This window comes from Canis lupus, chromosome 31 (genome assembly GCF_011100685.1).
Source record: "Canis lupus familiaris isolate Mischka breed German Shepherd chromosome 31, alternate assembly UU_Cfam_GSD_1.0, whole genome shotgun sequence".
Taxonomy (NCBI): Eukaryota; Metazoa; Chordata; class Mammalia; order Carnivora; family Canidae; genus Canis; species Canis lupus.
Genome location: NC_049252.1, coordinates 21179420 through 21202567, shown reverse-complemented (window position 1 = coordinate 21202567; position 23148 = coordinate 21179420). Strand labels below are relative to the sequence as shown.

At 36.3% G+C, this 23148-nt stretch overlaps 1 long non-coding RNA gene across 1 annotated transcript in view; it reads left to right on the top strand.

Moving 5' to 3' along the window:
- LOC111093531 overlaps positions 1 to 18335 on the top strand; it is a 40724-nt gene extending 22389 nt beyond the window's left edge. The window contains exon 4 of the long non-coding RNA XR_005381973.1: positions 17934 to 18335. This is a non-coding gene — a long non-coding RNA (uncharacterized LOC111093531). The remainder of the gene's footprint in view (positions 1 to 17933) is intronic.
- The last annotated feature ends 4813 nt before the right edge of the window (positions 18336 to 23148 follow it).

Sequence of the window (23148 nt, the reverse complement as noted above, 5' to 3'; positions counted from 1 at the left end):
AAAAAGCTACCAAGAAATACGAAACTTTAACCCTTTACCTTTTAAAACAATGCATAATGTAAATTAGTAGATTTGCTTGACATTCTCCATATTTTGGTTTAAAGAATTTAGGATTAAAAAAAAATCTTAACAGGGGCATCTGGGTGGCTCAGTTAAACGACTGCCTTTGGCTTAGGTCATGATCCCAGGGTCCTGTGACTGAGCCCTACCTTAGCCTTCCTGCTCAGCAGGGAGTCTGCTTCTCTCTCTGCCTCACTCCCACCACCCCCCATCACCACTACCCACCCTGTTCATTCTTCCTCTCTCTTTCTCTGTCTCTCTGTCTGAAATAAATAAAATCTTTAAAAATAAACAAATTTCAAAGGAAGTTTACGTTTTCTAGATTAATTTTGTATAAGTAAAATGTGTTAATATAAATACATTTCAGTGATTGAACTTTTTTTTTAAGATTTTATTTATTCATGAGAGACACAGAGAGAGAGGCAGAGACATAGAGAGAAACAGGCTCCCCTCTGGGAGCTCAATGGAGGACTCAAACCCAGAACCCTGGGATCATGACCTGAGCCAAAGGCAGATGTGCTACTACTGAGCCACCCAGGCATCTGTGATTGCACATTTTTAAAGCTAAAAATATACTAAAATTTAAACACACATATTGGTACAATAGTTGTCTATGTTTTCCCCATAGGTTTCAATGATTTTTTAAATGATTGTATTTATTTATTTGAGAGAAAGAGTGTACAAACTGTGGGAGAGGCAGTAGGAGAGGGAGAAGCAGACTTCTTGCTGAGAAGTGAGCCTAATGCAGGGGCTCGATTCAGGGGCTGGACTCCAGAACCCTGAGATCATGAACTGAGCCACAGGCAGATAGGCACTTAACCAACTGAGCCACCCAAGTCTCCCTAGGTTTCAATGATCTTATTAACCAGAAATACTCATACTATATTTTAGGGTATAAAGGCTCTGAGGAGTTTTTTCAATGCTCCTACTATTTGTAACATATTCTTACTTGCAAGGTAATTATTGAGTATATTTTCATGGATTGATTTTATGTTATGTCTTAAAATAAGATCCTATTCTCCCCCGTTCTCATAATGTTTGTTAACATACTATATTGAACAAGGCTCTTCAATATTATCTTCACAGTAGGTACACTTGCTGTTATCTTAAAACAATATTCTGAAGAGTGCCTGGCTGGCTCAGTCTGTAGAGTACACAATTCTTGATCTTGAGGTTGTGAGTTTGAGCCCCATGTTGGGTCTAGAATTAACTTAAAAAATATTAGAACAATATTCTGCAGAAACTTTAAATGCATAGTCAAGAGTGGCTGTTGTCAATGTCCTAGGTGCCTGCAACACCATGCAGACAAGTTTTTTTTTTTTTTTTTAAGATTTTATTTATTTATGAGAGAGCGAAAGAGAGGCAGAGACAGAGGCAGAGGGAGAAGCAGGCTCCCTGCTAGGAGCCCGATGAGGGACTCCATTCAGGACCTGAGCCAAAGGGAGACAGACGCTCAACCGCTGAGCCATCCAGGCATCCTTATGCCGACAAAATTGTGAAGGTGTGATAGAGACTGAGTCAAACCCTTAAAGCTTCTTTGAGCACCTTCAAATGAATTTTAAACAATTGCTCCAGCAATTGGGGTTATTAATATGTTTTGTTTATTACATATTTATAGTCAAGATGGATAAAAGGCTCAGCTGTTACAGGGATAAGAAAAAAAAAGTTGTTTCACTTTTTAAAAAATTTGTTTGACTTTTAATTTCCTCTCTTAAGGCATCTCAGTGCTCTTTTTCTGAGGATAGATAGCAGCATTCACTGCACCAAAACTGGTAAGGAGTTTTGTAAGTCATTACGTTAATTCTAATGTCCATGTCACTGTCAATCTTCAGATGCGTTAGAAAGGACAAATGGAATTTTTAAACTTGAACCAGCTTTCAGAAACTTTGAACTCTTTGAATATCATTCCCAATCCCAGAGGCTGCCTTAATAAAGACTAATATAGTAAAATATTTTAAAGGCCTCCTGTGATCATATTACTAAAAGATAGCAGAAACTTTTTCTGTGAATATCCTCTGAAATAATTTCTTCACAATTTACAGTCTGGAAAAGACATTCAAGGATGTCTGCCCCTGAGCCTTGAGTGGCTGTTAGGGTGCTGATCCTTGGATTCACATCCCTCAATTAAATAAACATCAGTCATCTTCAAATTATAGGAACTGTATCAGTAAGAAAACTCAAACTGAGGATTTGGGGAGAAGCTTCCAGAAGTATCTGACTGCAGAAAAGAGACAGCTTCTACATGATACTATCTAATCACATAGCTCACTCACAGCTTGAAGTGGACCCCTACTGCCCAGGTTCTGTAGAACAAGATAAACAGAGCTATGGATTGCTATGCCTTAATCTTTGTGCTTTTGTGTCCCTTTATTTCTTAGATATCTTCCTTCCATTTCCTTGTTTAACATTTGTGATTTTTTTACAGACACATAATACCTTTTGATAGTGATAGTCTCTATTCCTTTTTTTGCAGATAAAATATTTTTGAATTATCATTAACATAAAATATTATATTAGTTTTGAGTTTACAACACATTGATTCAATATTTTTATATATTACAAAATGATCATCTCAACGATGTAGTTACCATTTGTCATTATACAAAATTATTCAAATATTATCAACTATATTCCCTATGTTGTACCTTACATTCCAATGACTTATTTATTTATTTATTTTTTAAAGATTTTATTTATTTATTCATGAAGGACACACAGAAGGAGGCAGAGACAGGAAGAGGGAGAAGCAGGCTCCCTGTGAGGAACCCAATGAGGGACTCAATCCCAGGACCCCGGGATCACCACCTAAGTCAAAGGCAGACCACTGAGCCACTCAGGTGCCCCTTATTTATTTATTAGAAGTTTGTACCTCTTGATCCCCTCACCTATTTCACCTGTCCTCCTACCCCTTTCCCCTCTACCAACCACCAGTTTGTTTTCTGTTCCTAAGAGTTTGTTTCTGGTTCGTTTCTTTCTTTGTTTTTTAAATTCTATGTATAACTGAGATCATGTCACTTGTCTTTCTCTAACTTATTTCACTTAATGCTTCCTAAGTCCTTCCATGTTGCTGCAAATGACAAAACTTTTTCTTTTTTATGCTTAATATTCGTGACTTCTTTATAGAGACATGATACTTCTTGACAATGATAAGGTCCCTATTCTTAATATTGCCTTTTCCAACCCCTATCGCTCCTTAATATAAATATTAATACCTGGGCAGTATTTGATCATACTTTGGCTAAAATGTGTCATGAACAGACTATTGGGTTTGTGTTCTTTCATTTTGGTGCTTGTTTTTCTTATGTACCAGTTTCTTGTAACAAATCTGCAAGTTTCCTAAGTGACTTTTTCAGATGGCAAACATAAGAGGCCAGAGATCCAGAAATCATGACATATGTAGGGTGGGAGTTTTGTTTCTGCACTGAAACAATCCATGTGGACAGTTCCTATTTGCTAGATATTTTTTAACCAAACTTTTGCAAATTAGAGTTTGGTAAAGAATTAAGGAATTAATGGTGTATATTCCAAAACTGTCTTGTTTTTATAAAGCTTACAAAAAAATGATGCCCCATTTATGCTCAATCTCAAACTCTTTTACTTTAGATCTCTGTGGTGATATTGTTACCAAGAGATTTATCTCCTGGATCTTTCTTGATGAGTGATGCCTAAACTTTATAGAGCTATTCAACATTCCCAAGTTACATTTTTGGCTGAAAATGGATCAGGACATAATAGGAAGTCTTACTATATTTTTTTGATATTTGACTACTAACATCTTTTAAGTCTCCAGGCTTCTTCTTGCTCTTCTGCTCCACTCTTGGGCAAACTGATAAGAAAATCTGGGTGCTCACTCCTTTGGTGCTAGAGGGAGACCCAGACCATGTAAGTTCCTGCCCCTGTTCAAGAAATTCACTTTAACTGCATTTTTATTTTCATGTCTTTTGGCACTTTCTTTACTTTCTTATTTAAAAAAAAGACCTTTATTTTACTGTATTAAGAAACTTAACATAAGCTCTACCTTCTTACTACAATCTTTTAAGTATATAATGCATTATTGTTGACTATAGGTACAAAATTGTATGGCAGATCTTTAGAGCTTATTCATCTTATATAACTGGAGCTTTATGCTCATTGATTAGGAAACTCCCCAGGTTTCCCTTCCTCAGCCCCCTGGCAACTACTACTTCACTCTTTGACTCTATGATATTGACTATTTTAAATATCCATATGTATGGAATCATGCAGTATTTGTCTTTCTGTGACTGGCTTATTTCACTTAGCATAAAGTCCTTCAGGTTTATCCACGTTGCTGCATATTGCAGAATTTCTTTTTTTAAGTTCGTATAGTATTCCTTTATTGGTATATACCGCCTTTCCCTTATCCACTCATCTGTTGATAGACACTTGGCGTTTCCACATCTTGGCTATTGTAAATAGTGCTGCAATTGACATGGGAATGTTAATATCTCTCTGAGATCTGATTTCAATTCTTTTGGATATCTGTCAAGAATGGGATTGCTGGGTCATATGACAGGTCTATTTTTCTATTTTTGAGGAACCTCCATACGGGTTTCATTTTGTATTCCTACCACACTGTGGAAGGATTGAAATCTCCCCACATCCTTATCAACACTTGGTATCTTTGTTTGTTTACAGTTTTTGATAATAATCATCCTGACAGGTGTCCTACGATATCTCACAGTGATTTTAATTTGCATTTCCCTGATGACTAGTGACATTGAACATCTTTTCATATACCTGTTGACCATTGGTATGTCTTCTTTGAAGAAATGTCTATTCAAGTCAGCCCTACTTTACAACCACAGTAAAAGATCTGAACCAATCTTCTTTCCTTACTCTTTTAAGCCATTTGGGACTTGCTTAAGAGGTTTACTCTGCTTTCCCTGAGACTTCAAGTCATAAACCTTTCTAATCATCTGGGTATATGTGTTGTGTCACCAGTTTCAATACCCAAATCAAATTTGGGGTGGAATCGATTGTATACTTACAGAATGACCACTAAAATGGTGGTGCCTGGGTGGCTCAGACAGTTAAGTGTCTTTGTCAGTTAAGTGTCTGCCTTTGGCTCAGGTCATGATCTGTCAGGGTCCTGGGATCGAGCTCTGCATTGGGCTACCTGCTCATTGGGGAGTCTGCTTCTCCTTTTCTCTCTGCACTCCCCCCCCCCCGCCCCTGCTTGTGCTCTTTCTCTCTCTCTCTCAAATATATATATATATATCTAGCTTCACCTGGAAAATGACCCAGTACCAAGACAACCTCTGTCAACAAAACCTAGCTATTTGCCCAGGAAATTCTTAGGGAGATAAGACTGCAAACTAGTGAAAAAATTGTTTACTTCAGGAAATCTGCATACCAACTTACCCAAGTTGGCTTGTCTGGGCAAATAGATATCTAATCATGGCAACGAACTGCTCACTTGGACAAACAGTTTGCATGTCAGGACAGTGGCTCACCAAGATTGGTTTCCAGACTTTGGCTTTGCTGTGTCCACTAATCTTAAGCTATTATGTCATGAACTCTGACATGAACTCTCAATCATTTCTCTTGTCTTCTAAGTCCTACATTACGCCCCTGGAGTCCAGGAAGTTAAAACTATGAATATCCTTTCCTTTTCTCACTCTTTAATACTATTAAGAGTTTATAAAGGTGATGTTTTCCATGTCTAAATGTTTTTAATAAAATAAACTGAGCTTTGACTGATCAATAGTCCTTTTTTCTTTGAGGGTATGTGATCTTTGTGGTAAGTCTCGAATTAACATATATTACACATTCCTTAAACTCTTAATTTTTTTTTCTAATTGCTCTTTACTTGTCTTAACTAATTTATAAGTCACTGTTGATTATTCAAATTGCAGCCATGCTCAATATTGACCCCAATATTTCAAGGATAGTTTTTCTGTTCTGATTTATTTTTACTCTCAGTTCATAATCAGGCTAAATTTCACATATATACAGGAATATGAACTCCTTAAGATAAAGAGACTGTGTGTCTGCTATCTGTGACAGTGTTTTACACAGTAAGTACCCCCATGAAATGTATATGATGTTAATCATTGAATATGATGTGAATCTCATTGAATATGCTATTGACAAAATTCTTGACTTTATCCTTCAACATGTACTGCTTCATATCTTGTGTTAGTTGTATTTATGTCATTAATTCTTTAAACCAGAGGGCAGAACCAATTTGTGTAAATTAGGTATAGTGCCCAGAACCAAATCTAATATTCCAAGTAGGGCACAACAAAGAGCTTTCATTCTCATGTTGCAGATACTCTATTTTTACTATAAAACCCAAAAGATTGCATTGGTATTTGATAGGCATATTGTATTTCCTATCAGGTATAGAATTAACTAAATTCTTAATGTCTGTTTTTTTCATCATCCATAGTACAAAGTTATATCTTGTAGTATTTCTACTCCTATTGTTGTTTTCTGGACCAGGATCTAATTATTTTATTTAATTATTAAACTACTCCAGTCTCTCAAATTCTTGTCAAATCTTGATTCTGTTTAATGCTATATTAATCATTCTCCTTGGTTTTCACAGATTTAGTATTATATTCTCTAAATCTTGATTATTGATGGACTTTAGAACTAAACGGGCCTAAGGAGAGAATTTGTGCCATGGAGCAGAAGACCTACAATCATACTAGCAACATTTGGTCACATGTGTTTATATTGGATACATGAGAGAAAACTGGGTAATTTGGAAAGTTCTGTCCGATGCTTTCCCATTCTTGGATCTGAGTCTACAGATAATCAATATCTTTGAAATGAAACACTAAAACCTCTGGTTTGCGGGTAATTCTACGACCTCATTCACTGATAGAATATTGATTCATTCTTCAAGTCTCATTTTAGACACTGTTTCTGGGAATCTTTCTGATTACATCTTCCAAGAATGCTTAGATGTTCCTATAGGACTCTTTACTACACTATGACAGAAGTTTTATACCTTTTTAGAATTGTTTGTGCAAATGTTTATATTTCACACTAGAGTGTGAAGGTTATGGGGGGAATTATATTTGTTTATTAATTGTATCTGAAGCTTCTAGATTTGAGGCTGATATATGTTCAATAAATATAAAATATCATCTCAAACACACTCATTATTTTCTAATGAATGAGGAAACATTAACTTCTTCATTTTCTATGACTTTCCTTAAGAGCCTTAACTTCACTGAATATCAGACAAATCTTAGCTTGAACTGAAAAAAAAAAAGCCATTTTCCCCCCACTATGTTTTCCAAGTTCAAATTGGTCTCAGGACTGGTATTAAAGTATTTTATGGGGAAGGTCAGTTTTTCTAAGTCCTTTCCCCTTTTCCCCCACTCTCTACCCTCTGTTCTTTCCTTCCAAACTGATAAAAAGTTATATGAAGGAGAGTGCTGAGTCACATATGTAATGAACAAATGCATTCTTCTAAGCCATGAAGTCTTTTAGATCCTATTTGCTCAATGGAGTGGATGGTTTCTCTATAATAAAGGATTTGGTTGGCCTTTGTCCTCACTTCTTGGAAGTAGCTTTTAAATCTTTGGAAATTCTCTAAGTACTTATGGTTACTTATAGAGGAGCCTGGTGACTTATGCTAATGAGTTGACTCATGGTAGGACTCCAGATAGTGCTATTGAGAGAAGATTCTGGATAGTGGCTGACCTGACCAGAAAGACCAACAGTATGGTTAGGGAATTCCAGCTTTGTATCAGCTCGACTTCTGGGGAGGGGAGGATGGGGTTGGAGATTGAATTTACTCTTATAGTCAATGAGTCAATTAATCATGCCTACATAATGAAACCCCAATAAAAACTCTGGAGACCTAGACTCAGGAAAGCATCCCTGGATGGCAATATGCTGTGTGAATTGTTACACACTGATGTGTGGAGAGGGCGACATATCTTGATTCTATAAGGAGAAGGCACTGGAAGCTTTGCGTTTGTAATCCTCTGAGACTCTAATCTATGTCTTTTCTTTGGTTGGCTTTGATTTGAGTTTCCTCTGCTGCAATAAAACTGCACTAACTGTAGTGCCTTCCTGAGTTCTGTGAGTCAATTGTAGGAATTCTCAAACCTGCGGAGGGAGTAATAATCCTCAAATTTGTAGCCAGTTTGTCAGAAGTAAGGGTGGCCCTGGAAACTCTCAGGCTTATGGTTGGTGTCTGAATTAAGAGTAGTCTTGTGGAGGGCTGCACCCTTAGCCTTTGTAGAATGCCTATGGTCCTTATCCAGATGATTCAGTTAATCTGAGTCCCCTGAAAACCACAGGGACCTGGGTACACTGCTTGAGGTTTATATGTCCATCTGCCAGAGCTTCTGGAATGCCACTTCTCTCTATATTATTGAAAGTGGCTGCATGTACTAGAAGCTAGTACTACCTAGGAAATTTCTAGAATGGATTTTGTAATAAGCCACCTAGACTCTCTTTCAGGGCTAAAAGACTAAGTTCCTGCGATGCCTGGGTGGCTCAGCAGTTGGACATCTGCCTTCAGCCCAGGGCATGATTTGGAGTCCCGGGATTGAGTCCCACATCAGGCTCCCTGCATGGAGCCTGCTTTTCCCTCTGCCTGTGTCTCTCCCCTCCCCCTCTCTATGTTTCTCGTGAATAATAAAAATCATAAAAAAAAAAAGACCAAGTCCCTCAGATTCTCATAATGTTGCTACCTAACAATTCTTAGGTGACAGTCCTTTCTGGAAAGTGCCCCATGCTGGAATCAACTGGTTTGGCAAAGGTCATACTGCTTTCCTAGAGATAAGCTGCATGTAACGATGATAGCTGCAAGAACAGAAAGCCTACACTTTACCACAACACATACAATGCTGAAGAGCCATATTAGCTCCAGAGTTCCTTGTAGATTACTTAGGGCTTTGTTTAGATGACATCACAGTCATCCTTTCCTTCTGGCCAATTGTGCTTCATTGCATTTCTTTTTGAGGTTGTCATGTGCTCTATAATAAAGTTCTTGCATGTTAATCTTCTTAGATTCGGTTTCCCAGACCCCAACCTGCAATCATTATTGCCAAGACTGTTCAGAGAAATAAGAGAATTCAGGAGCTTAATCCTTTGCTAGCTCACATCTAGGTCCTGTCACTAGTATTATATTAGCACAGATGACTCTGGCAGAAGGGAGCCATATTGTTTTTAAAACTTTCTCTCACAGTGAATCGGTGGTGGAGGGTTGGGAGTGGTGGTGGGATCAGTGGAAAGGAATCAGTGGAAAGCTAGGGTAATGTATCACAATAGTCTTGTGATTAAACAATCTTTTTTTCTCAGATTCCCCCATCCCATCTGTTCATATGCAGGTAGCCCACTCCTGGGGCAGCTAAGTGGCTCAGTCAGTTGAGCATCCAACTCTTGATTCTGGCTCACGTCATGTTCCGGAGGTTGTGAGATCAAGCCTCACTTTGACCTCTGCACTCAGTGGGGAGTCTGCTTGGGATTCTCTTTCTCCCTCTGCCCCCCCCCCACTCTCTCTCTCCTCTAAATAAATAAATAAATAAATAAATAAATAAATAAATAGTTTTTATTTATTTATTTTTTATTTTTTTTTAATTTTTATTTATTTATGATAGTCACAGAGAGAGAGAGAGGCAGAGACATAGGCAGAGGGAGAAGCAGGCTCCATGCCCTGGGAGCCCGATGTGGGATTCGATCCCGGGTCTCCAGGATCGTGCCCTGGGCCAAAGGCAGGCGCCAAAGAGCTGCGCCACCCAGGGATCCCAATAAATAGTTTTTAAAAAAGAATTAGCCTACTCCTCCCTATTAAAGGCTTGCATACTCCTTTCTCAGTAGAATATCTCTGCTGTAGGAACATGTGTATCTCATCCTCCAGATCTACCCTCATCTCCTTTCCTGGTTACTAGGCTGTTAAGATCTCAACAACAGAAATCTCAATATCATTTGGCTATAGGAAAAGAACTGCAGGAAATAGTTTCCCTTTTCCAGGGGAGAGAAGTAAAACATACCTTTCGAATAAGGTTATGAGCACAAATGGAAGTGCATGGCACAAAAATATCATACATAAAACTTATTTTTACATGAATGAATGTAAAATACCAATCACCTTGTATTGACATTTCTATTGGAGGAGTTATTCCATTACTATTATTCTTCAGAGGACTGTCTCTTCCACTACCAGGGGAATTCCGGAGAATAGTGAGTATGGTAGATACATCTTTGAAAGTAGAGTAGAATGTAGAGTAACTAGCACAGCATCTGCTTTTGAGAAGAAACTTGAAACTTACATGGTTTTTTGTAATTCTAAGACCATTTGGACTGAGGAAACATTGATTCATCTTTTAGGTATTCTCCTAAACTCACTTTTCCATAATATGCTTTATATTTTTTGAATTAATGAGTGAATAGGTGAATAAAGACAATTTTTTAAAATTCAGTTGAGTTGATGGAAACCCTCTTTCTTCAATGATATCTGGCCAGTTAAATGGCTTTGATAGACCAGACATGTGGATATGTTTGGGTTTGAGTTGGCATAAATGACATTTTCTTTCCTATACATCAGTCAGGTAATGTTATGGGGGAGCAAATTCTTCTTATTTGTCCACCAAAAAATACATGAACTTTGAGAAAATGGGTAATCCTAATCAATTCCATTTTGTTTACACCTAGCCATAGTGATAGAATGTTGTCAAAATGCAGCTCTAGAAATCAGGGTCTTTACCTCCTACAAACACATGTGCTCAAACTGCCAATTTGAGGCTTAAGGTAAGCTCCCAAAAGATAGCTGGTTGCATTCCTTTATGTAAGTTGAAGCCAACTAACTTAAAGCCATTTAAAGACATTTCACTGGCATCTAAAGTCAGGAAATGCAGCAATGAGACCATGTTCCTATTGCCTAGAATAGTGGTGAAGCTTCATAATACTCAGCTCCAAATGACAGATGCAAAAATTCTTGGAAATTGTACTAAAAGGGAATTAATAAACTGGCTACGTCATGAAGAGAACACCAAGTACCATAGTGGGACATTCATGAAAAATATGGATTCAGCTGGTGCTGTTTAGAGATCAGAAAAATGTATTTTTGTGTTAAATCCAATTTGTGATGTTCCAATGAGAACATGTGGCATCCAGTAATCCACTATCAAAGCTGATCTGCCCACTCTCAAAATGACCATGCAACAAAAAGAGGGATTAGAGTCTCCAATTTATTTCATTCTCCCCAGTGTTATATTTGGAGGATTAAGGATGACATGCTGATACATGGAAACCACCAGTTTAGGCCAAGTAATTCTGAAGAGAGAGAAATGACAGATTCATCCAACTGTGCACCTGGACACTGGGAAAATACTGATGAAACTTTGCTTCGAGTTTAGAAATGTTCATTCTGATAGATTTTCTGTGCATTTGAATCATGCAGGCAGGAGGAGAGCTATGTTATGTCAATAATAAAAGGAACATTTAGAATGTCAAATGGGCATTTCCATAAGTACAATTCCTACTTGGGAATGAAATTAAAATAATTAGAAACATACATTACAGTGTTGTTTATCAGAAAGTGTCTACAAATTTTCTTGCAAAAGAGATAACGCTTTAAAATGTACTAAAATGTATTAGTACTGATAATGCTTCTGGCAGAGACACATTTACCGCAGTGGGTGTGTCAACACAAAGGGTAATCCAAACCTAGCTTCACAATTGAAAACAGTGAGCAGTGCCCAACCTCTTATGTCCTCAGACCCTAGCAAAATGTCTGGAAAATATAAGTATTTGCTTCATAAATGTTTGTTGCATTGAATTACCTATGTGAGGAAGGTCAAGCTGATTACAGATTGCAATTTGCCCCAGAGAGAAACAAAACAAAACAAAACAAAACAAAACAGAACATTAAAGTGTGGAAGACATTGTAATATTTTTGACAATGCTTGAAGACACTAATCTATTTATTAATTGTATTTAGAAATAATAATAATAAATAAAGATAATAAATGTATTTACTTAGAAATAAGACTGAATGTATTTACTCTTATTTAAATAATACTTTGTAAAATGAATATTCTTAAACCAAACGGCTACTCTTTTGCATAATGATGGGGTAAGTGATTAGAAATAGACTCCTTTGATGTGTTCTCAATTCCATATTGATAGATCTCCTGAATAAGCCATTATGATATAACTTAAGAATTCAATTTAATGTTATATTGTCTGTTAAATTGATACATTGACTGGATGATTTAATGCCAGGAGAAAAATGATCTCCTTTGATGAATAGGTATATTGTTTTTTTTTAAATCAGATAATGACAGATAATCTATCATATTCTCATTTTTAACTTGCCAGGATGCCCAGAACTAAATTTATTTATTTTATTTTATTTTATTTTATTTTATTTTATTTATTTATTTATTTTATTTATGATAGGCACACAGTGAGAGAGAGAGAGAGGCAGAGACATAAGCAGAGGGAGAAGCAGGCTCCATGCACCGGGAGCCCGATGTGGGATTCGATCCTCGGTCTCCAGGATCGCGCCCTGGGCCAAAGGCAGGCGCTAAACCGCTGCGCCACCCAGGGATCCCCCCAGAACTAAATTTAATGCTTAACTAATATAACTACTTAAACATAGGTTGATATTTTTTGACTCATTTTTATTTTCTCTTTATATTCTAATATTAGTAAAACCAAGTAAACACATATATATATATGTGTGTATATATATATATATATATGTTTATATATATGCTCCCTGAAAAAAATCTGTTGATTAAGACAAACAAGACCTGAGGGCACTCTGGGGTGCCTGGGTGGCTCAGTAGGTTAAGCATCTGACTTTGGACCGGTCATGATCCCAGGATTCTGAGATGGAGCCCCTGCTCAGTGGGGAGCCTGCTTCTCCCTCTGCCTCTCTCCCTGCTTGTGCAGTTTCTCTTTCTGTGTCAAATAAAATCTTTTAAAAAAGACCTGAATGCACTCAAACTGAATGATATAGAAGGAATGACCTTAAAACCAGATAGCACACTCTTCTGGTCATTACAAAACATCACTTTTTTTTAAAAGATTTTATTTATTTTTTCATGAGAGACACAGAGAGAGAGAGGCAGGTAGACACAGAGGCAGAGGGGGAAGCAGGCTCCATGCAAGGAGCCCGATGTGGGATTTGATCACAGGACCAGGGGATCACGCCCTGGGTGGAAGGCAGATGCTTAACCACTAAGCCACCCAGGCATCCCAAAACTTCACATTTTCAATATTTTTTAATGTCGCCAGAATACTGGTTTCTCTTTACCTTCAGTTCCAAAAGGGAAGACTAAATAAACATGTGTTTTTTTTTAAAGAAGAATTTATCTTATTCTTGTAAGAATAATTAATATTAGCTTGCCCTTCACATTTATAAATGTGAAGGGAAAAAAGAAGGCTTAAATACCATCTGGATTTATATATTTATATATTTTATATTTTTCCTTTAATTCTTTTCTATGTAATATGTAAATACTCAAATTTATTTATATGAATTCATTTTATAGCATATACAGTAAATATTATGGTAATTATAGCATATAATATATAGTATATATAAATTTACCAAATTTATGCAAATATACGTTTATATGGTATAAAAATAGGAAAAATATTGCCTATTACTTTGTTTTTAAAAAATCAGCAAAAATTTGTTAGTCTAAGAAAACTGTGATAATATTTTCTCAGATATCTAAAATTGAAACTTTCCTTTTTTTAAAAAAAAAGACTTTATTTATTCATGAGAGACACAAAAAGAGAGAGAGGCAGAGACACAGGTAGAGGGAGAAGCAGGCTCCATGCAGTCCCATGTGGGACTCAATCCAGGCATTCCAGCCCTGAGCCAAAGGCTGGCCACTCAGGTGTCCCAAATTGAAAATTTACTGAGTGGCATTTGCAGAATTCTTTTTCAACAGTAAAATCTCAAACTACACAAAGATAATAAGTGTCTTCTTTAAATAGGAAATTAGAGTAAACCATTATTACTGTTATGTTGAAAGTACTAAAAAAAAGTTGACTATAGTCTAAAATTAAGCTTTTATAACATAATGCATTTTATTTACTTTTAACAGAAAGTATTCTAGATAAATTTGTGTTATTTGCTTCTTTGGATAAGATAATATGCTATGGAGTCTTGTGCTAACCAGTTTATAAAAGCAGTTATTTTGGCATGTTATGTGAAAGGTTAAAACTGAGGTCTACAATATACATAAAGAGACTGAAGAGGTAAAGAATATTGAGTGACATTTTTGCTGAGTGGCAGTTGAATTTTGTGCTACTCTGTCACCATCAGGAATTGTGGGAAATCCAAACCCCTAAGAGTATTTTATCGAGATCTTAGGACAATATATGGAACAATAAAACATAGCCTTGAAGCTTTTAGATTTGAAACAGGTGTCATTTTACAAGGGGTTGCTATGTTCAGATGCTGGGTTTCACCTCACTGGAAATCAAATAATGCCTCCAGCACCAGCTGTCTATGGCCATTCAGAGAAAAAATAATAGCACACATGTTTTATATCACACCAGTGCTATGGATTCTACTACTTAGTAAAGATAGTTTTATTCTGATTCCATTTGTAAAATATTTTAAAGGTAGAACTACTTTTTAAAATCATAAAATACCCATACCTTTTCTTATCACTTTAATTCATTCCTGAGGACTCTACACCTAAGTGAAAAAAATTAAGTAAAAAATATTTTTAGCTTTAATTTTAAACAAATACATACTGGGCGTCTGGGTGGCTCAGTGGTTGAGCATTTCCTTTGGCTCAGGTCATGATTCCGAGGTCCTGGGATTGGTCCCACAACAGGTTCCCTGCAGGAAGCCTGCTTCTCCCCCTCTGCCTGTGTCTCTGCCTCTCTCTTTGTGTTTCTCATGAAGAAATAAAATCTTAAAAAAGATACATACCATCCTAACTCAAAATTCCCAAACAATTTTCAGACAGAAACGAATGTCAAGTGAATACTGAAAATAAGTTTATATAAGTTATAAATTGAAATTAAATACAATTTTTCCATAAATGAAATGTGGTAGAGTTTAATGTATGCTTTCTTTCCTTTTTCTTCTTTTCATATCATGTTCTTTGAAAATTTTTCAATCTTTTAGGAGCTAAAATACATTTAAAATAGATTTTTACCATAGGATAATACTTCTAGGGAAAAATAAAGGCTAAATCTGAAGGCCTGGAAAATCATGGAAAAACCAAATGCACACAACTGACCAAAGTCATAGCATATGGTATCCCATCATCTCTCCCATTTCATATAAGTACACAAAACAAAAAGAGTTTTGGACTCCTCCATATAAGTTGTACAATTTAAATTTGTTTCATAAAACATTTGTCAAAGAAAATCTTTGTGTTAAGTAAACTGGTATGTGTGCTTTTTCCTAAAATCATAATGTCAAAATATTGCTTGTATATAGTATTTTTTGGTAAGGTTTCAAATGAAATTTATTAAACAAATAAGAAGACAACATAAAAAAAATGCTAAAGTTTTTCAGAAGCTGATGTGGCTAAAAATGTGGCTATTGCAGACTCACCTCATGTAACAACTATTCTGTCATAAATATTAAGTAATACTCTTAATTCATACAACTTCTGAATTTTTGATAGCTCTTAATTTTAGAATTGATATCCAATTAAATTGGTACTTTACATTCATTTGTTTATATTAATTTCATCCAAAATTAGTTTTTCAAGATCCTCTTGATGTTTGGGATGGCTTTAGAGGCCTTAGAATACTCTATTTCAGAGGCCTTAGAATCTCTATTTCCCCTAAATGGTGTATTTTGTGTTAAAATACAAGATACATAAAATTTAGTAGTCAAGACTTAAATTAAAGCTTTAACATCCTTTACAGGCTCCTTTTTTAAAATGGAAAATATTAAACTACTAAAGATAATGGAATCATGGTGGAAAGGATCTTGGGTTACTCTAGCCTTTATTCCCCACATCCCCAGTAGTTTATATTCACTCATGAAATGGTAATTTCTGTTATTTAACTTGACATGGACAAAATTCAAGCTGGCATTGCTTATGCTGCTCTACACGATTTTTACTTGACTTTCATCAGCTGCCCACACCAGGAAGACTGAAGGGGAAAGAATTTTCTCTCCTTTGTTATCTTTATTGTCTCCCTATTCCTTTAATCGGTCATAAATGGGGAAAAATGAGAGGGTTATACTGATACTCCTTTTGTTTTCTTCTGTTTGGGCCTAAGTTAACCCAATGGCAGGAATATGATAGAGTAATCGTTTGAAGCTTGAACTTATAAAGACAAATTTTCAGAATCTGGGCTTAAATGTCTGCTGTGGGAAGGCAGGCGACAAGAGGACACAATGGGTGGGCAAGAAAGGACTATGGTAGGTCCATGATCATTGCTTCTTACAATGGAAAAGGGTTATGTTAGCTGTCTTAGCCTGTCTTGGACACATACCATCGTCTCTGGATGATCAAAAGGGCTAAGGAATAAAATTTCCTTAGGGATTGTTCTCAAGCCAACCTATGCCTATATTCAGAAAATCTGTTTCTGGCTAACACCATGAATTAGTTTACTAGGGCTGCTGTTTTAGTCCACTAGGGTTGCCATAACAAAATACTTCAGACTGGGTGGCTTAAACAACAGAAATGTATTATTTTTAATAATTCTGGAGGCTAAAAATCCGAGATCAAGGTGTCAACAGGTTCATTTCTCCTGAGGTTTCTCTCCTTGGCTTGCAGATGGCCACCTTCTGGTTAATATCCTCACATGGCCTTGGCTCTGTGTGTATGCATCACTGCTGTCTTTTTCTCTTCTTATAAGGACACTGATCATTGGAGTAAGGACCACCAAACAAACTAATTTTAACTTAATTACCTCTTTAAAGATTCTTAAAAAAAAGATTTTATTTACTTATTTATTCATGAGAGACATAGAGAGAGAGAGGCAGAGTCATAGGCAGAGGGAGAAGCAGGCTCCCTGCAGGGAGCCCAATGCGAGACTCCATCCCAGGATCCGGGATCATGCCCTGGGCTGAAGGCAGATGATCAACAGCTGAGCCACTCAGGTGACCCTGTTTAAAGGCTCTGTCTCCAAATAAAGTCTGAATTGACTTTATATCAAAATATGAATTTTGGAAAGATACAATTCAGTCCATAACAACTATCATTTTATATTATATTAAATTTATTTATTATATTATATTATATTATATTATATTATATTATATTATATGTTATATTTATTATATGTCTTTAGGTAAAGATAGTCCCACAACCATAATATGAGGGACACCTGGGTGACTCAGCAGTTGAGCATCTACCTTTTATCAGGGCATGATCCTGGAGTCCCAGGATTGGGTCCCACACCAGGCTCCCTGCATAGGGCCTGCTTCTCCTTCTGCCTATGTCTCTGCCTCTCTCTCTATGTCTCTCATGAATAAATAAGTATAATCTTCGAAAAATTTTTAAATTTTAAAAGTTTAAAAAAATTTTAAAAACCCATAATATGATATCCTTCCCATGACATGAAAAATTAATTCAAATTAGGCTAGTTAAATGAGGAGTATCAAGCTCCAAAGTTGTTATGCTTGTAACATCATTAAAACTTTTTTTTGTGTGTGGATACCAAGTCAAATGGTACTGAATTAACTGGATATTCATATGGAACAAATAAACCTCACTTTCAACCCCTAACCCATTTTATAAACAATATTTATTTCATACTGGATCATGGATCTAAGTATATGTTAGAGCCATAAAATTTATGAAAGAAAATATAGGGGACTATATGTGACCATAGGGACAGACAAATGTTTTATGAATATGGTATAAAAAGAAACTATGCATAATGGAAAAAAAAATAATTTCCTCTACTGAAAAAATATCATTTATTTTGTTTTTTAGGGAATGAATCAATGGCTTACAAGTTTGTCCACTGGGGAAATACATCTGATTTTTGGATACACACATGGAAGCACATATATATATTTGAATACACTCATATCACCACAAATTAATAATCAGTAATTGGTAACTATAAATCCAGTCTAAGTCTGAAAGCAAACCAAATGCCTGTCAGCATGAGACCAGATAAACACACTGTGGTAAAACCTCATGATGTAGTACTATTCAGAAATCTGGAGAAACCACTACTGAAACATGTGACAACATGGATGGGTCTCTCAAACACTAAAAGAAGCACAAGGAAACTCTGCAGCAAAAGAAATGTGTTGTGCCTTGTCAAATGTATTGAGCTGAATATGTAGAATCTATGCATTTTGTTGGATAAAAATTAAAAAAAATAAAACACACACAAAAAACTTTTTGGTAATAGTAAAAAGGCTGAACATCTATTTGATGATTATTGGATATTGTTGCATTAAAATTTCTGGAAGGACAGGAATAGGTCTCAACTAAATTACCTATTATAAGCAATAATTAATAACTAGGTGCTTAATGGAGGAGTTATACTGGAAAGGCATTGGGGAATAGGAAGATACTGAGAAGGTACTTTTATTTTTTTCTGATAGAAAGTCAGCACTTGAAAAAATATGCAATACATACACAGTGTGTGCAGATATTCTCGGAAATGTCTTAGAAGGAATCTAAACACATTTTATTATGATTTTGTTAAAGTTTCAATCTGGGAAGTAGGTACACTTTTTATTCCCATGCTATGGGTTAGCCAATAAAAAATACAACATCAATCCCTGTCATCTGTAAAAATCTCTGATGAGTTGTGAACTTCATGCAATTTATACTTTAATCACTGTTCTTGGTAGTGAAGTGACTGACGGTATTAGAGTCCCCTTGACACAAGTAGAGGTTATAAAAGAAGGAACTGAAATATAAGCTCTATTTGGACCCAATTCTTTTCCTTCTGGGAAGCATATTCTTGATGAAAAAGGGATACGGCCTATTCCACAGGCCCTGTAATACTCAGAGAAGTTTCCTAGGAAAATGTTTTAGTTCCATGATTAAAGATTTGAGCATAATATCAGGGAGAAAAAATTTTATATCGATATATATATATATCGAATTATATCCTGTGGTCCATTCTTCAGACAGAATGATGGGTATATTCAATCAGGTATTCAAACCAGTGCAAGTGTTGTGTTTATATTTCTACTTCATATGGGCTCATTTACAATTGAGTAACTCTAAGCTGCCACTGAGAAACTTAGATTAGGATAAATTACAGGATGAAGAAATTATTTATCAAGCCATAGAATGGACTATTTGATAACCTTTACATATCATGTTAATTTGTGGAAATCTAAATAATCTGGAGAAATATGTGATAAAATAAACAATAGGAAAAATTATAAAACCCTACACCAAAATTAGCAACAGAAACAGCAAAAATGACAGGTAACATCTATGTAGTGCTAATCCAGTGGCAGGTATAGTTCTAAATAATTTTACATATACTTCAACTCATTGAATACAACATTATGAATAAGTACTAACATTTTCCTTATTTTCTTTGTAGGGTATTTGAGGCCTAAGGTGATCAATTCACCTGCCTAACGCACAGATAACAAAGCCAAATCTAGAACTCAAAACCAAGTTGTCAGGTATCATTCTGCCCCCCATATTGTATGATTCTATACACGCACACATACACACAGACAGCTACAACAATCAATTGGTAAAAGAAAAAGGTGACAGCCACATGCAAGTGGAAACAAGTTTCCTTCCACCCAAAAGTCATTCATGGATTTGACTATGTATAATAAATAACATCCATCATCTCTGGATATCTTTTCTCTTCTTATCTATGGTGCTTACAATACTACCTACTTCCATGTCCTTACAACCAGAGCTAGAATCATTCTCCATGCAGAAAATTCCACTGTCATATTGTGCCATAACCATATGGATGAATAAAATAATTGATGAAATTTTAGATCTTAAATCATGAAATGATTTTCAGCGATTTTTTTCTGACTTCTTTAGAATTAGGATAAAGTTATATTTCTTCGTGTAGCCACAATTATCGAAATGCCTCCTAACTGGAAACTTACTTAGTCTCTTTTAACTCCTACTCTGCTAGGTAATTCGTGAACCAGGTATGTGCAAACAATTTCCAGGTGACTTTTCCAGTGGGCTCCATCTTGGGTTTCTCCAAGTGGAGGCACTAATGGGAGATCATAAGGCATAAGCAGCAGAGACCCAAAATTTTTCATCTCTGGTTGTGTCTTTCTCTGTTTGTGGACAGTATCTCTTGCGTATCTCTTCCAATCTCAATCTCCGAGACAGCAGTTCCACTCTATCCCTAGTCTCTAGTGCCTGTAACACTATTTCTTCCTCATTTTCCCATAGCTCTAGGGATGATAGTCATCCTGTCAGTCCTCCAGTTTTGTAACACCCCTAGTACCAACAATCCTTTTTTTTTTTTTAATCTTATTATTATTTTTTTTTATTCATGAGAGAGAGAGAGAGAGAGAGAGAGAGAAGCAGGCTCCCTGCAAGGAGCCCAATGTGGAGTCAATCCTGGGTCTCCAGGATCACGCCCTGAGCTGAAGGCAGGCGCTAAACTGCTGAGCCACCCAGGTGTCCCTTATTACCAACATCCTATGTTAAGCCCATTTTTGGGGGAAATATCTAGCTTGGTTTCTCTATTTTTTAACTGGACCTTGAGCAGGACCCTCTTACACACTCATGCAACAAATTCTTACCAATAAGAGTGGATTCTAGAGAGAGAAGAAAGAGAAGTAAAGACAATATTTTATTATATAATATTCTATTCTACTACTGTAGTATAAAAGATTATTTATAAAATATCTAACACTTATTAATTATGTGCCAATCAGGTGATTTACTTATTTAATTGTCACAGAATTCTTAGAGGTGGATGCTATAATTGTGCACAGTTTTCAGATGATGAAACTGAGGCAGAGATTTTGAAAAACTATTCTTAGCTAATAGAATTGTTATGGGGGCAGAGGAGAGAAGTTTAACCATAAAGGGGGAGAGATACTTGAGGAAGCCTTGTTGAAAAAAATGATAATAGAATTAATATTGATAATAAAAATGAATATTGAAGCATGGTATTCCGATAGCATTAATCTGGCAGAATGGGAAGAGTTGATGGCATATGAAACATGAAGATTGCTTGTAAGATTAATTCAGTAGCAGATAAGGGCTTCCATTCAATGAATATGGAGAAGGTTTTTCCTTAGAAAGGAAAGTAAGCTTTAGACAAAGTATACAATAAAGACAGAAATACCTTGATAGGATGGAGGCAAGAACATATGGATATTAATTTTTGATTGTCTCCGTTTTCTAAGTAAATAAGAAGCAAGGCCAATAGCTGATCATGAGCACAGCAAAAGAACATTGGGATGACTAAAAAGAAAAGGGACGTATGATTTGGCCACTTAAAACTGAATGAACTAGGGGCACTTGGGTGACTCACACAACTAAGCCTCTGCCTTCAGCTCAGGTCATGACCCCAGGGTTCTGGGATCCAGCCCTGTGTTGGGCTCCCTGCTCAGTGGGGAGTCTGCTTCTCCTTCTCCCTCTGTCCCTCCCCCTGCTTGCATGCGTGCATGCTGTCTCTTGTCAAATAAATAAATATATATATTTTTAAAAATAAAAAAATAAACCAGTGAATTAACAAAGGGAATATATGCTTATATAGTACTAAGAGCTACATTGAAGATATTGGTCATGAATTTAAAGTGAGATGAATCAACATGATTGTATTAGTCAGTGCTTTCTGGAGAAACAGAACGAGTAATATATATAAAAACATATCTATTTCTATATTTTGGATATCTATCTATCTATTAAAAAAGAGTTGTATTATAAGGGATTGGCTCATGTGATTATGGAGGCTGAGAATTTTCGAGATCTGCAGTTGGCAAGCTGAAGATCCAGGAGAGCCAATGGTGTAAGTTCCAGTCTGGATCTGAAGGCCTCCAAACCAGAAGAGCTGATGATCTAAGTTTCAGTCCAAGTCTGTGTTTGAAAGCAAGCTGAAAGCTTGGAAGATAGTCAGAGACAGAGGGCGAGAAGGAGAGGGCATTTTTCTCTCCCTCAGCATATTTGTTCTATTCAGGCTTTCAATGGATTGAATGTGGTCCACCCACACAAGGGAGGGCACTATGCTTTACTCAGCTTATCCACTTAAATATTAATCTCATCCAGACATATCCCTCACAGACACACTCAGAAAAACCTTTAACCAAATATCTGGGCACCCCCCAGTCTAGTCAAGTTAACACATAAAATTAACCAATACAATGGTTGTATGATTTTTTCCAGCCATATACAGCTATAAGATGCAGCTGCGGAAGGGGCAGAAAATGTGCCTTATTCTGAGCTGAGGTTTTACCGGATGATTAAGACAGAGACAGGAGAGAGAGTCCAAGGAAGTAGAGAAAAAAATGCACGCGTGTATAAAAATAAACCATGCCACCCAGCTTGTATAATAAAAAGATGTTTCTGCGCAGTGAGAAAGTACAGGACTCATCAGATGGTAGAACTGGTGGGATATGAGACCAAAAAAAATGAGCTAAAAAGAGAGGAACCAGTCGTCCAAGATTGGGACACTTGAAATTCAAGTCAGGAAAGGAGTGCAGCAGTGGGGTTTTGTTTTGTTTTGTTTTGTTTTTAAGATCTAATTTATTTATTCATGAGAGCAATGTGGAGAAATTTCCAATTATACAATTATTTTACACACACATGGTCATTGTCCCTGCTTTATCTCTGAATATGCACAATGGTATAGAGAGCAGTATCCTCACAAAAGCCATAATTTCTGGATATGGATTTAAATTGCCTTTCATTCATGCTCTCGACTTGCCACTGTCTGGAGTTCCCCAGACTAAGAGAACTTCAACAATGTTAGTTACTTCCCTTGGGGGTTCCCACCATCTCTTCCAATTTCTTAGAAGAACAGCTATATTGTGGGCAGTTAACATGATTAACATGATTAAAAATTTCTTTTAAAAAAAGATTATATTTATTTATTCATTCATGAGAGACACACAGAAAGAGGCAGAGATGTAGGCAGAGGGAGAAGCAGGCTCCGTGCAGGGAGCCCGATGTGGGACTCGATCGTGGGTCTCAAGGATCACTCCCTGGGCTGAAGGGAGGATCTCAACTGCTG